We start from the raw sequence: 15,772 nt of genomic DNA on the forward strand, positions 1-15,772 counted from the left end.
GTACCTCTTACCCGGGTGCAGGGATCGAAAAGAGTAGGGCGACACCCCCGACGCGCGTTTCGCTCCAGCGTTGTTTGCTTTATCAAGGGGAAGTATGGGGTAGTATGTAACAGCCCACGCAGTAAGTAACACAGCAATGTAGTATATAGCACAGCCCACGCAGTAAGTAACACAGCAACGTAGTATATAGCACAGCCCACGCAGTATATAACCAACGTAGCATATGGCACAACCCACGTAGTATATAAAACAGCCACGTAGTATATAGCATAGTCACGTAGTATAACACAGCCACGTAGTATAATGCACAGGCACGTAGTATATAGCACAGCCCACGCAGTATATAACACGCCACGTAGTATATAGCAATGTGGGCACTAAATCCGTTAAAACAATTAAAATAAAAAATAGTTATATACTCACTTTCCGTCGGCCCCTGGATCCAGCTGAGACCTTTACCGATGCTCCGTTCCCAGTAATGCCTAGTGGTAATAACCCGTGATCATGTAGCGGTCTCGCAAGACCGCCACGTGATCTCGGGGCATTGCCGCGATGCATTCTTGGGACCGGAGCACGAGGCGTGGGAAAGGATGCGGCGGAGTTTGGAAGGTGAGAATATAATGTTTTGGTTTTTTTTAAATTATTTTTAACATTTTATGTTTTTACTATTGACTCTGCATAGGCAGAGGTGGTGGATAGACTGCTGAAAGTACATTGTACCCTCCCTCAAAACATAGAGACTTGGGATGAAATCCTAGATTACAGAAGGGGGACGTTTCAAAGCCCTTGTGGTGTTTATTGCTTAGGGCGAACTCTGCCAAGGCAAAGTATGATCCCCAATCATGCTAAGTAAGGGAGCAAAAACATTTTAGATTAGACTCAAGACAGTGGTTGGTTAGCTCAGTTTGCCCATTACTTTGGGAATGGTACGTGGATGAAAATGAGAGTTCCGACCCAATGTGTTTACAAAAAGCGCTCCAGAACTTGGAGATAAACTGGTACCCGTGGTCAGAGACAATATTCATGGGAACCCCATGTAATCTTACCACCTGAACAAGGAACAGATCTACCAAGTCGTGCACTCTTGGCAACTGAGCCAGAGGAAACAAATGGCATTGTTTAGAAAATCAGTTTACAATAGTCTACACTGTAGTCATAACCTTAAAGTCAGGGAGATCCTTAATGAAGTCCATGGATATGTGGGACCAAGGATGTACAGCAATTGGCAAAGGGATGTTTCTCTGCTGGGACGATGCAGGGCCCCTTGTTCCTGGCATAGATCTTGCATGCCTTAACATAAGCTTCAGCATCTTTAACCAACGATGGTCACCAATACTTTCTGCTCAACAGAAGTCCCTTTAATGCCCAGGTGGCCCTCTGTGACGAAGTCATGACACTGAGTAAGCCCAATCATAACTGCACCAGGACAAATGATTTATGAGGTGTACGGAGCTATCCCCTGAGCATTAACCAGAAGAGACTACAATGGCAGAATGAAGTCAGGTTCCTTAATTTCAGACTCACTAGGACAAAGACTCAGAGAGAGAGCATCTGCTGGAACATTCTTGGTTCCAGGCAGGTAAGAGATTTAAAAATTGAATATGGTAAAAAACAAGGCCCTTCGGGCTTGTCTAAAGTTCAGTCTTTTAGCATTCTCTCTAAAAAACAGATTTTTATGCTCAGTAAGCACCGTGAATGGGTGCTTAGCGCCCTCAATTAGGTGCCTCCACTCCTCCAGAGCCAACTTGATAGCAAGAAGTTCACAATTGCTGATGTCATTAAGCTCTGGAGCAGGGAATTTTTGAGAGGGCACAAGACATCAAATGAGTTAGGGTGGTGGAACCCTGGGAGAGCACCACTACCACTCCCATCTCAGAGGAATCCACTTCTGCTGCAAAAGGCTTATTGACATCAGGCTGGGCCAAAACTGGACCAGAGAAAAAGGCCGCCTTAAGTTTATTACAAGCATTAATGGCGTCCAGACCCTAATTAGACACATTTTCCCCCTTATGGGTAAGATTGGTGAGATGTTTCACCACCTTAGAAAAACCCTTAATAAACCTCCAGTAATAATTGGCAAATCCCCAAAATGCTGCAACACCGTAAGGTTCACAGGTTATGCCCACTTTATCACCACCCTCAGCTTCTCGGGGTCCATCTGAAACCCCATGGGGGAAAGAATGACTCCCAGCAACTCCAACTCCTGCATTTCGAGTACACATTTTTCTTTTATGAAATAAAGATAATGATCCTCTAATCCTTTCTGGATGGTATTCACACAGATCCTATGCGCAGTCAGGTCTCTGGAGGATATCATTGATGTAAACTATAACACATAATATCATGGAAAATATAATTCACAATTCTCTGAAAACACAGCTGGAGCGTTACAGAGCCCAAAGGACAGAGCACAATAATAATAGCCATTTTCCACTCATCCCTCTCCTTAATTTGAATAAGATTATAAGCCCCCCTGAGATCCATCTTAGTGAACCAACTTGCCCCCACTAGTTGGTTAAAGAGGTCAAGGATGAGTGGGAGAGGGTACTGATTATACAATTGAGCTACACAATCTGAAACCTCCATCCATTTTTGGCCACAAAAAAGAACCGTGCTCTAACCGAAGATTTAGAGGGGCTGATAAACCCATTTTTCATTGCTTGCCTCTCGAGTTCTGACAGGTTAAAATTTTTTCCCTTAGGCAACTTTGCCCCCTCAATGAGCTGGATGGAAAAGTCATAAGTTTTATGTGGAGGTAATTTCTGGGAAGCCTCTTCGGGGTACACCTGTGGGAGCTCTGCCATATAATTGGGAGCTGGAACCTACTACTTTAGGAGGCTTGGTAAAGGAAAGAAATTGGCAGTTGGAGAACCACTTAACAATATTCCTCCTCTCCCAGTCAATAATAGGGTTATGAATGTGAAGCCAAGGGAGACATAACACTTCAGCAGTAGAAAAATCCTATAAAATAGAAAAGCATGCCTCTTCCTTGTGCAAGCAACCTGTAGTGATAGACATAGATTCGGCGATACCCAGTACTCTGGACAAGGGGAGAATTATCAAGTGAAGATAATCCTTTAGATGCTTCCAAGGAGATAAGAGGAACCTCCAACTCCATGGCCATGGCAGCATTCCAAAAACTTCTCGGCCCCACAATCAACAAAAGTAATTTTTTTTGCTAGGGATACCTGAGCACGAGTAGGGGATCCCCGAACTCAACTGGGCGCTGTCGTTTCCTGACCAGCTTCAGACATGGACACTCATGAACCAGGTGACTCAAAGAAACAAAAGAAAACACTGTCATTGCTGCCATCTTCGCTGCCTTAACTCCCAAGAGGTACGATCTCCACCAAGACCAGTGGAGGGTATGGATGAGCTCTGCCTGAGATTTAATTTCTCCTGACATCGCTCCCATCTTCTACAATCAACTCCCACTGCTAATGTACTAATATTATGGCGGTCAACAAAGACGAGGAGAGTGGTGCCCTAGCATTTCTTTAATATGGTCATTAAGTCCAGACAGTTAGGTACTATGTAGGGTGCCATTGTTCCATCTCGTCTCTATTGCCCATCTACGAAAATGGAAGCAGTAGTCCTCTGCAGTGACGTCCTACTAACACTCCTTAAGGTTGGATTCAGCTAAGGCCAGCCGGTGCGGTTCGTCATAAATCTGCCCCATAGCCTTAAAAAATGTATCCACTGTTGAGAGTATGGGTGTACCAAAAGAGTAATGAAAATGCCCAGGACTGGGGATCCCCTCTAAGAAGAGAAATAACAAGACAAACCTGAGTACCTTCGTTCTCAGAGGAAACAGGGCAAAGTTGGAAGTATAATTTGCGCCCCTCCTTGAATTTATTAAATTGCTTCCAATCTCCCCCTAAAAAATCAGGAAGGGGCTCCTTAGGTTCTATGGGAAAGACCCCCGTTGCAGGACTAGGACTAGAACTTGCCTATGTCAGGGAAACCCCCTGAGCCAGGGTCTGGCTGTGCTGGTTCACATTGCATGCCAAATGCTGGAATATTCCCAGAGACCCTGCATCTGGTCTGTAAGCTGCTGGGCCAGATCCATATATTTAATTATTTATTTGATATAGGACTGATTATTCTGTTATGCACAATCGCAGAGAGACCCAGCAAGACTGGCACCAAACTAGCAAATGAGTCACCACAGAAGGTCTTTGAGCAACCTGACCCAGCTAAACGAGCCCTAATAAAGCCATCTAAACAAGCCTTTTCATCCTGCTGCCAGTAACTGGGAGGGGGACTTTAGCAAATCCCTTCCCTGGTTCCCTATCGTCGGGCAGCTGGTATCTGGTGAAGCAGCCGGAACTTAGTCGAGAACATGTAGATACCATAAGAAACGCTGGGAGTTTAGCATGAAAAGAAAGGGAAACAAACCCTAAGACCTATCCTGAAAGAAAGCAACCAATACACCAGCACCACTCACCACCACAACACATAGGAACTACAATAAACACAAAAAGCCTACAAGAAGCAAAATGAACATAAACCTTGCTGTAACTAATAAGTAAAAAGCTAAAGTGTTTTTAAATAACAGGGTTCTTAGTAACACTGTTTTTGATTTAAAAAAAATAGCATAAAAGCCATCCCACCATCGTCAAAGTGATCCTGTGCAGGATGGTCTTATACTGTCTAATACTGTCTAATACTGAAAACCTTGTCATGTGGCAGACTTGACCTCAGTGTGTGAATAAGGGCAGACAAAGTCCGGGTCCTACATTGATGACACCAGCCTTGGGAAGCTATTTAAGTGTAATTTCCAGCTCAAGGAAGGTAGGCAGTGCCCTGGCTTGCACAATATGCAAGAATACAACGAAAAAACACAAAAATTGAGTTTGGTTTGAGTTGGTTTACATGCAGCACATAAATGCATGTTTACATTGGCCATAAATCATACAAAACCTACAAGAAGCAAAGTGAACATAAACCCTGCTGTAACTAAATAAGTACCGTAAGTAGCAAAATATAGTGTTCTTAATAATACTGCATCGGACCTGATCCATTCCCAGGTAGGAGCAAAGAACCACAATTCCTAACAGAAATATACTCTCGACTATAGAGCAGAAGGACTTCGGTATTCTGGGTACAAGTAAGCTAAGCAGCAATACTCAATGTCAAGCGGCAGCTGCAAAAGTAAACAAGATTTTAGGGTGTATAAAAGGAGAGATAAATCATGTGATCCAAATGTATTATTACTATTGATGAGCGAATATACTCGTTACTCGAGATTTTCCGAGCACGCTCGGGTGTCCTCCGAGTATTTTTTAGTGCTTGGAGATTGTTTTCCTCACCTCAGCTGAACGATTTACATCTGTTAGCCAGCTTGATTACATGTGAGGATTCCCTAGCAACCAGGCAACCCCCACATGTACTTATGCTGGCTAACAGATGTAAATCATTCAGCTGAGGCGAAGAAAACTAAATCTCCGAGCACTAAAAAATACTCGGAGGACACCCGAGCGTGCTTGGGAAATCTCGAGTAACGAGTATATTCGCTCATCACTAGTTGAAAGTATAATAGAAACATGTCACCACTTCTGTATTTATCTCCCACTCACGGTTGTGGCTTATAAATACTGATGTAAACTACTGACTAAATACTGAACGTGTGAAAGTTGCTTAAATGGCATTGTGGGTTCTAAATAATCTATAAAGAATGTATAACTGATGGAGAAAGGTTGAATTTTAAGAACCTAAGTGTTTTTTCGGCCTTTGTAATTATATAACCTATGAGTTAATAATTCTTTTAGAGAGCTCCTTGAGGGATGTAGTTTTCAAAATGAGTTTATGGGGAGTGTGTGGGGGATGTTTCTACTGTTCTGTAACTCGGTGGCCTTGCAAATGTGTCAAAGGTGCCCACAATCTATTCCAGATTGCTCACAATCTATTCCAGGTGCTCACTCTAAGGCCTGGTTCACATTAGCGTTTAAGTCCGCAGCGTGGTGCTGCTGACTTTTTCCCTTATTTCCGCCTACTTCCGCAGCCATCCTGCGTACATATCTTTAACATCAGGTATGCAGGGACATGCGTTGTATGCGGATGCATCGGCCTGTGTTGTTTTGACATGCCCGTCAAACGCAACATGTTGCATTTTCTTACGTTCGGCGGGCACGTCAAAACGATGCACGCTGACGCATCCACATACAACGCATCCACATACAACTCATGTCCCTGCGTACCCAATGTTAAAGATAGGTACGCAGGACGCATGTGGAAGTAGGCAGAGCTTAAGGAAAAAAGTCTGCAGCACCACGCTGCGGACTCAAATGCTAATGTGAATTTAGCCTAAGTGACTGCAAACATCTCCTTCTGTGCCATTCAGTGTGCCCAATCAATATTTTCTAATCACCTATTGCTAAGGTATTGCTGCTTTCAAGAGAAAGGGTCAAACAAATTATAAGGTCCATTTTCTCATGTTAGTGCTTGAAAAAATGTAAAAATTTTGTGTTAAAGCCACATTTTAGTGGAAAAAATGTAAGTATTAATTTTCATGGTCCACTGTTATAAAATGTTAAAAAAACACCCAAGAAGAATTCTTAAAGAGGACCTTTCACCTAATCTTTCAGGTTGAACTGGACACATGATATAATAATGTCTGCAGAGAAAAATTAAATTATTGGGTTTTTTAGCTTTTTTTTATTTCGCCACCCCATTGAGGAGGTATTGGCAAAATATTTGGCACCTAATGAGTCACGTTTTGTTAAGTACAATTTGGTGTTATCAGACAATTTGAACTGGGGATGTGTACTTCTCCCTGTATGACGCTGAGCAATCATAAGCAGGCTGCAACACGCTGGAAAGAGAAGAACACGATAGCATAAAGCAGGTTTCTCAGTGTGTGAGATATAATAGCAGACACCCCTGGTCTAGCCTCCTGCATGATTAGAAAGTACTAGAAATAGAGCACACCAACACTATCAGCTATCTCATGATCTGAGCAGGGCATGCTGTCATATGTCTCACACAGGAGTAGCCTGCTCTGCTTTCACTGCAGAGTGATTACAAGTAGTTGGGAACACAGCAAACAAAAATATGATTACTGACATTGTTGGGCTTAGAATCAGAAAGGAGTCCGTTTTGGGGGTTTATGCTGTTTAGGCACATCAGAAGCTCTGCAAATGTGACATGGCTTCCACAATCTCTTCAAGGCAAAATTTAGCTCCAAAAGACTAACGGTGCTTCTTCCCTTCCGAGCCCTGCCTTGTGTGTGCCCAAACAGTTTCCAACCACATTTGTGATATTGGGGTGCTCAGAAGAAATTATGAGGTTAATTTTCTCTTGTTACCCTTGTGACAATGAAAAATTTGGGGTGAAAACAAAATTTAGTGTGAAGAGTTACATTTTTAATTTTTTTCTTTCTTTCCACTTTGTATAATTTCCTGTAGGGATAACAAACTTCCTGAATGCGGTTTTCAAAATGCGATTTTTTTTCTTTTCTTACATATACAGTGGGTATGGAAAGTATTCAGACCCCTTTAAATTTGTCACTCTTTGTTTCATTGCAGCCATTTGGTAAATTCAAAAAAGTTATTTTTTTCCCTCATTAATGTGCACTCTGCACCCCGTCTTGACTGAAAAACACCCCAGAAATGTAGAATTGTTTGCAAATGTATTAAAAAAAAAAACAGAACTATCACATGGTCATAAGTACTCAGACACTTTGCTCAGTATTGAGTAGAAGCATCCTTTTGAGCTAGGACAGCCATGAGTCGTCTTGGGAATGATGCAACAAGTTTTTCACACCTGGATTTGGGGATCCTTTGCCATTCTTCCTTGCAGATCCTCTCCAGTTCCGTCAGGTTGGATGGTGAACGTTGGTGGACAGCCATTTTCAGGTCTCTCCAGAAATGCTCAATTGGGTTTAGGTCAGGGCTCTGGCTGGGCCAGTCAAGAATGGTTCTGAAGCCACTCCTTTTTTGTTTTAGCTGTGTGCTTAGGGTCATTGTCTTGTTGGAAGGTGAACCTTCGGCCAAGTCTGAGGTCCAGAGCACTCTGGAAGAGGTTTTCATCCAGAATTTCTCTGTACTTGGCCGCATTCATGTTTCCTTCAATGGCAACCAGTCATCCTGTCCCTGGAGCTTAAAAACACCCCCATAGCATGATGCTGCCACTACCATGTTTCACTGTTGACATTGTATTGGGCAGGTAATGAGCAGTGCCTGGTTTTCTCCACACATGCAGCTTAGAATTATCACGAAAAAGGTCTATCTTCGTCTCATCAGACCAGAGAAACTTATTTCTCATAGTCTGGGAGTCCTTTATGTGTTTTTTTTAGCAAACTCTATGCGGGCTTTCATATGTCTTGTACAGAGTAGAGGCTTCCATCAGGCCACTCTGCCATAAAGGCCAGACTGGTGGAGGGCTGCAGTGATAGTTGACTTTGTGGAACTTTCTACCGTCTCCCTACTGCATCTCTGGAGCTCAGCTACAGTGATCTTGGGGTTCTTCTTTACCTTTCTCACCAAGGCTCTTCTCCCACAATTGCTCAGTTTGGCTGGATGACCAGGTCTAGGAAGACTTCTGATGGTCCCAAACTTCTTCCATTTAAGGATTATGGAGGCCACTGTGCTCTTAGGAACCTTGAGTACTGCAGAAATTCTTTTGCAACCTTGGCCAGGTCTGTGCCTTGCAACAATTCTGTCTCTGAGCTCCTTGGCCAGTTCCTTTGACCTCATGATTCTCATTTGGTCTGACATGCACTGTGAGCTGTGAGGTCTTATATAGGCAGGTGTGTGCCTTTCCAAATCAAGTCCTATCAGTTTCATTAAACAGCTGGACTCCAATGAAAGAGTAGAACCATCTCAAGGAGGATCACAAGGAAATGGACAGCATGTGATGTTTCAGTTTTATTTTATAAATTTGCAAAAATGTCAACATTTCTGTCTTTTTCAGTCAAGATGGGGTACAGAGTGCACATTAATGAGAACAAAAATGAACTTTTTTGAATTTACCAAATGGCCGCAATGAAACAAAGAGTGAAAAATTTAAATGGGTCTGAATACTTTCCGTACCCACTGTATTTTACCAGTGATCACAAATTTTCCAGTATTGAAATTAGCGTGAATTTATTTTCCGCAAATCTATTTTTTCTGAGAAAATTTTGCAAAATTTGAAATTCGAATTTCAAAAGATTCACTTATCTCTAAATTATACGTAATAAGAATAACTTAAAGAGTTAGATATTTTTTTTAAAAAGTTACCTGTGTAGTTCTCCGAGGCCCATTTTAAGCTGCATTATATTGCTGCTCACTTCAGTGACATTTTATTCATAGACTTGTTCCACGGTATTAAATAGACACCACATTTATAAGACATTTATAACAATGGATAACACTATTCCCCATCTTTTACTTGTCAATAAAGCTAGAAGTAGATTCACAGAATTGAGAAGGGTAAAGGGATTCTAGTTTTTGTAGAGTCAAGTTTAATGCAGAGAATAACTGAGAATAACCGTCTCCACTAAAAATGAATACATATTTGTTTGGGAATTGCTCTCTTAAAGTGTTTGGTATGCACCATTTCTGCCAGCAGGGGGTGCCAACATACTGGTTTTCCTGTGACTGCATTTCTCTGGTCAGAATATGAGGACAGCTAGGCAATTTCTCTGTTGTGTGATTTAATTTAATCATTCTTCCAGCTATGGTATAATATATGCACCATAGAGCACGTTTCTTTGGTACTTACGTGTTCACTGTGTGGAGACACTGTATTGCGCTGCTACGTGATCCAGTGTAGTTTATTTAGGGTGGAAACTGTCGCAATAGTCATGAAATGAATGAAAAGGAACCAACATCAGACCAGGATTTTAGCTCCTAGATGACTTTATGGGGATTGAGAATGTAAAACATCTTTTATATGACCACCAATTTTAGTGTGAAGAAAGTCTTCTACGATGGATGATCCTGTCTGTCAAGAGGGTTCATACACTTTAATATGACTCTTTTAAGGAGAGGGGGAACTTTAAAGGAAATCTGTCATCAGGTTTTTGCTACCCTATCTGAAAGCATGATGTAAGGACAGCGGCCCTGATTTCTGCGCTGTATCACTTACTGGGCTGCTTGCTGCAGTTCTGATAACAATTCCTGTTTCATTTGTTGCAGATCTACCAGTTTTCTGAATGCTGATCTCTGTATAATCTCCACAAACTCATTGGCAGCTTTCTGTGTACACTGTGCATAGGCAGAAAGATTTCAATCAGTGGCAGGAGAGGCGTTATAAAGAGCTCACAAATATGGAGGACTACATGGCAACAAGTTTACTAGTCCTCTAGTGATAATCTCCTGCTGATTAAACAGTGATTTTATCAAAACTACAGCAAGCAGCCTAGTAAGTGATACATCGCTGGAATCAAGATCTCTGTCTTTACATTATGCTGCTCTCAGAATTGGTGGCAAAAATCTGGTGACAGATTTTCTTTAAGGAGACAACCTGAGTAAGGAGTCTTATTGGAAATTCTACATGGGAGAATTGTGAAAATCGTTTCCCTGTCAGGAGGACAGAGAACTGTTTTTTCTATTGCCACCATATATGTCAATGTCCTAGCTTTGCAGCATGACTATGGATATTAGCCAAGCCAGACACCCATCTACAGAACACTGTTTCAGGATACTTCCCCCATTGTCTGTGGACTATTTTCCCTGTTCAATTTGCAAGGGTCAAGCATTATCTTCAACCAGGTAACTTCTTTCTCTGACAAATAAAAGCTGCTGCATGAAAAAAAGACTTGGAAAGTGTCACATGGCACCTCAGATCACATGCTGACACCAGCCAGTGATAAATCCTATATCCTCTCACTGGTGTCAGCAGCATGGTGTCTCATATTGGTGGAGATTCATCTCCATGGTGTCGGAGGCGTGCAGCCGAGAGCAGACAATATTAAACGAGTAGGAGGGTAGTGCGCATGCTTTGATTATGACCGCGCATTTGACCACTTTCTTGTATTTTGTCTCTTATTATTTGTGGAGACATGAGTGTCAGTGGGTGCTCTAGTCCTCTGACCTGGCTGTCTTTAGAAAGACCATATGGACCATGGCTCATTTCACTAAACTCTGATACTCCTTTCCCGCAGGCAGGATACTACTCAGACAACACAGGGTGAGGGGAACAAAGTGTGGCAATACTTTATTGAACCATCAATAGACAATGGTACAGACCCGGCAACATGGTGCAAATTACAGAGTCTTACCCTTCCAGTGGCTCACCAGGAATTAGTACATCTGCAACTCTGTGGGCTCCCACAGAGAGAAGGTAGCGGTAAGTTTAGGAAACTGACAGTACACTGAGGTGTGTGGCCGGGTGACCTGATTGTCCCAACCTGGATTCTCCACACATCTTTGAGGGTTCAGTGAAGCCTACAGCCTGCACTGACACCGCTGCTGCTATCACTATCACTATCGAAGCTACCGCCTCACCAACACCGGAGCTACCGCCTCACCAACACCGGAGCTCCTGCAACCCTCAACCTACTGTCTCCTTCCCCATAATCCTGTAGAATGTAAGCCCGCAAGGGCAGGGTCCTCGCCCCTCTGTATCAGTCCGTCATTGTTAGTTTGTTTACTGTATGTGATATTTGTAACTTGTATGTAACCCCTTCTCATGTACAGCACCATGGAATCAATGGTGCTATATAAATAAATAATAATAATAATAAAATAATAATAATAATGATCAGATGGAGCAGATTAGTATTCCTCCAGCTAGAGCCATGGTCCCTTAAGATGACATCCTGTAGCGTGTCAAATCTGTATTCCTCCGGTTGGAGGCATGGTATCTTGGCTACTATCCTGTAGAGTCTCTGGAAACAGAGGCAGATTCTCCTTTCATAGTTCACAGCCCTTATTCAGGCATTTTTTCACAGGATTTGTGGAAGATGGAATGTTCAAGTGTTCAAGTAACCTGCATAGTTTGTCCTTCAATATTTATAGGACAACAAGCTGCATGAACTGATACAATGCGTAATCAACATAATAACAAACATCAATTGTTCAATTATCTTGTACCTTTGTTTCCAAAGAAAAGTAGATCAATAAGCTGCAAGGACCAATACAATAGGTAAACAGCAGGCATTCAACAATTTACAAACATCAGTTCAATGTACAACAAGAGCCAAGGTTCAGACTCATATGAACAATAGCTCATGTGCCTGGGCCTACTAAATATACATCTGGCATAAATAAGAATAAATTCTGTGTTGTCACCTTATTGTTGTCTTGCTCTACAAAGAGCAAGACAACAATAAGGTGACAACACAGAAGCTTTCAGTTCTTGACACATTCTCACACCTCCCTGAAGAAGTTGAATGAAACATGTATAGCCATGTTTAGTTTGCGCACATTGTTTTTGACTAGTTACATTGCTATTTCTCTTTCCTTTAATATCACTTCATTATTGATATGGGGCTGTTTTCCTATTGTTAATCATGTACTACTGCCTGATGGGTTAGCCTTTTTATCTACAGTCCTGTTCTAGTCAGTGGCACAAATAGAGTCTGATTTGCTCTGGTGCAAGATTTGGACCAGGGCCCCTCACATCTCCTGAATAAATTATATATTAATATATATCTGCCCTCCATCCTGGTATATATGTCCCTCATAATTGATATTTGTCCCCATTCAGCTGCTGTTGCTAACTTATAGAAAAAAATAAATAAAACATTATACTCACCAGGGGTGAACATAGAAGTCATGGGGCTCCATAGCAAAAGCATAATGCAGCACCCATAGTCCTCCATATAATGTATTGCACAGCCCATAGTAATCCATGTAGTATAATGCACAGGCCATAGTAATCCATGTTAGTATAATACACCGCCCACATCCTTCATATAATATAATGCACAGCCTATATTCCTCCATGCAGTATAATGCATGTCCCATAGTAATCCATGTAGTATAATGCACAGGCCATAGTCATCCATGTTAGTATAATACACAGCCCTCATCCTTCTTATAATATAATGCACAGCCTATATTCCTCCATACAGTATAATGCATGTCCCATAGTTATCCATGTAGTATAATGCACAGCTTATATTCCACCATAAAGTATAATGCGCTGCTCATAGTTCTCCATAAAGTATAATGCACAGCCCATAGTCATCCATGTAGTATAATGCACAGCCCATAGTCCTCCATACATTATAATGCACGTCCCATAGTCATCCATGTAGTATAATGCACAGCTCATAGTCCACCTATTGGGAGACTTCAACATCCCCATTAACAGCCCCACTTCCACATCTGCATCCCAGCTTCTATCAGTAACCCCTTCTCTAGGCCTCTCGCAGCTCTCAACCTCTAAGACGGTAACACCCTTGACCTAGTCTTCGCCTGGCTCTGCTCAATCTCCTACCTAGATAACACACTGCTTCCCTTCTCTGACCACAATAGTCTCTCCTTCTCGCTCACAAATCATCGCCCACCCCAGCCCACTCCTACCTACCACACATTCAGAAATATACAAGCCATTAACCCTCAGACACTTTCAGACTCCCTACACTCATCACTGTCCCCAATCTCCTCTTTTTCCTGTCCTGATCAAGCTGTACACCACTACAATGACACTCTTAGAAGCACCCTTGACTAAGTAGTGCCCCTCACCTACAGAACTTCCAAACACCAAGTAAAACAGCCATGGCTCACATCGCAAACTCAACTTCACCAGCGATGCTCTAGGAGTGCTGAACGCTTATGGAGGAAAACTCGCACACCAGAAGACTTCATCCACTTCAAATTTATGTTAATGACCTATAACTCTGCCCTTCACCTCGCCAAACAGACGTACTTCACCACCCTGATCCCTCACTAGCCAACAACCCCAAGAAACTTTTTGACACCTTTCACTCTCTCCTCAGGCCAAAAGCACAAGCCCCTATCACAGACATTTGTGCTGATGACCTGGCCTCCCACTTTATAGAAAAAATAGATAACACCCGTCAGGAAATCCACTCCCAACCACCAAGTGCTGTGACTCCCATCCCTCCCTGCATTTCCCCTGGCTCACTTTTCACATTTGATCCCATTACAGAAGAAGTCTACAGACTCCTCTCTTCTTCTCGTCTGAATAATGCACTACCGACCCCATTCCCTCACATCTCTCCGGTCTCTCTCTCCTCTCGTCACAACTCACCTAACTACAATCTTTAATCTCTCCCTATCCTCGGGCATTTTCCCATCCTCCTTCAAACACTCTATCGTTACTCCATTACTAAAGAAACCTGCTCTTGACCCATCCTGCACAAATAACTACAGACCAGTCTCCAATCTCCCCTTCATCTCTAAACTCTTGGAGCGCCTTGTCTACTCCCACCTTACCTGTTACCTCTCCACTCACTCCCTCCTAGACCCTTCACAGTCCGACTTCCGCCCCCTACATTTGACAGAAACTGCACTCATTAAAGTTACCAATGACCTTCTGACAGCAAACTGTAACGGTGACCACTGTTGACCACTGTCTCCTACTCTCCAGGCTACAGTCACTAGGTATTAAGGACACTGCTCTCTCCTGGTTCTCTTCGTATCTCTCTGACCGCTCCTTCAGTGTATTGTTTTCTGGCTCCACGTCATCTCCTCTTCCTCTCGCTGTCAGGGTACCTCAGGGCTCAGTCCTTGGTCCCTTTCTCTTCTCTCTCTACACGGCCTCAATTGGACGGACCATCAGCAGATTTGGCTTTCAGTACCATCATTATGCTGATGACACACAACCATACACATCATCCCCGACCTTACCTCAGCTGTACTACAGAATGCCAGTGACTGTCCGCTGTCTCCAACATCATGTCCGCTCTCTATCTGAAACTCATCCTCTCAAGAACTGAGCTTCTGCTCCCACCGTCTACTAACCTCCATAAATCTGACATTTCCCTCTCTGTGGGTGGCACTATAATAACAGCCCGGCAGCAGGTGCGCTGTCTGGGTGTTATGTTTGACTCCGATCTCTCCTTCATATCCCATATACAATCTCTTGCTGCTTACACCTAAAGAACATCTCTATAATCCACCCTCTTCTCACCATGGAAACAACAAAAACCCTCACTGATCATTGCATTGATCCACTCCTGCCTGGACTACTGCAACGCTCTATTAATTGGCCTCCCTGTTACTCGACTTTCCCCTCTCTAGTCCATACTTAATGCAGCAGCCAGGGTTGTCCATCTGGCCAATCGGTATTTAGATGCATCCGCTCTTCGCCAGTCATTAGACTGGCTGCCCATTCACTACAGAATCCAATTCAAAGTACTTGTTCTCACCCACAAAGCTCTTCACAATGCAGTAACCCCTTACATCTCCTCCCTCATTTCTGTCTATCGTCCAAACCGATCGCTGCGCTCTGCAAATGACTTTCGGCTAACCTCAGCACTGATCCGTACCTCCCACTCCCAAGTCCAAGACTTCTCCCGCGCTGCGCCAATCCTCTGGAATGCTCTACCCCAAGAAATTAGGACCATCCACAATTTGCAAAGTTTTAGGCACTCCCTGAAAACGCATTTGTTCAGAGCGGCCTATCACGTTCACTAATCTAAGTTTTTTTTGTGTAAGTGTGCGTGTGTAGCCCATTCACCAGCTCCATCTATCCCTCAAGATGGCTGGACCATCATTGTAAATAAATCATTGTAAATACATCATTGTAAATACACACCTGTACCTTGTATCTCTCCCACCTCATTGTAGATTGTAAGCTCTCACAAGCAGGGTTGTCTTATTTTGCTTTAATGATTGTATTGTTAACGTTGTTACTTATGACTTGTGTTTTG

Source organism: Ranitomeya imitator, chromosome 5 (assembly GCF_032444005.1).
Source record: "Ranitomeya imitator isolate aRanImi1 chromosome 5, aRanImi1.pri, whole genome shotgun sequence".
Taxonomy (NCBI): Eukaryota; Metazoa; Chordata; class Amphibia; order Anura; family Dendrobatidae; genus Ranitomeya; species Ranitomeya imitator.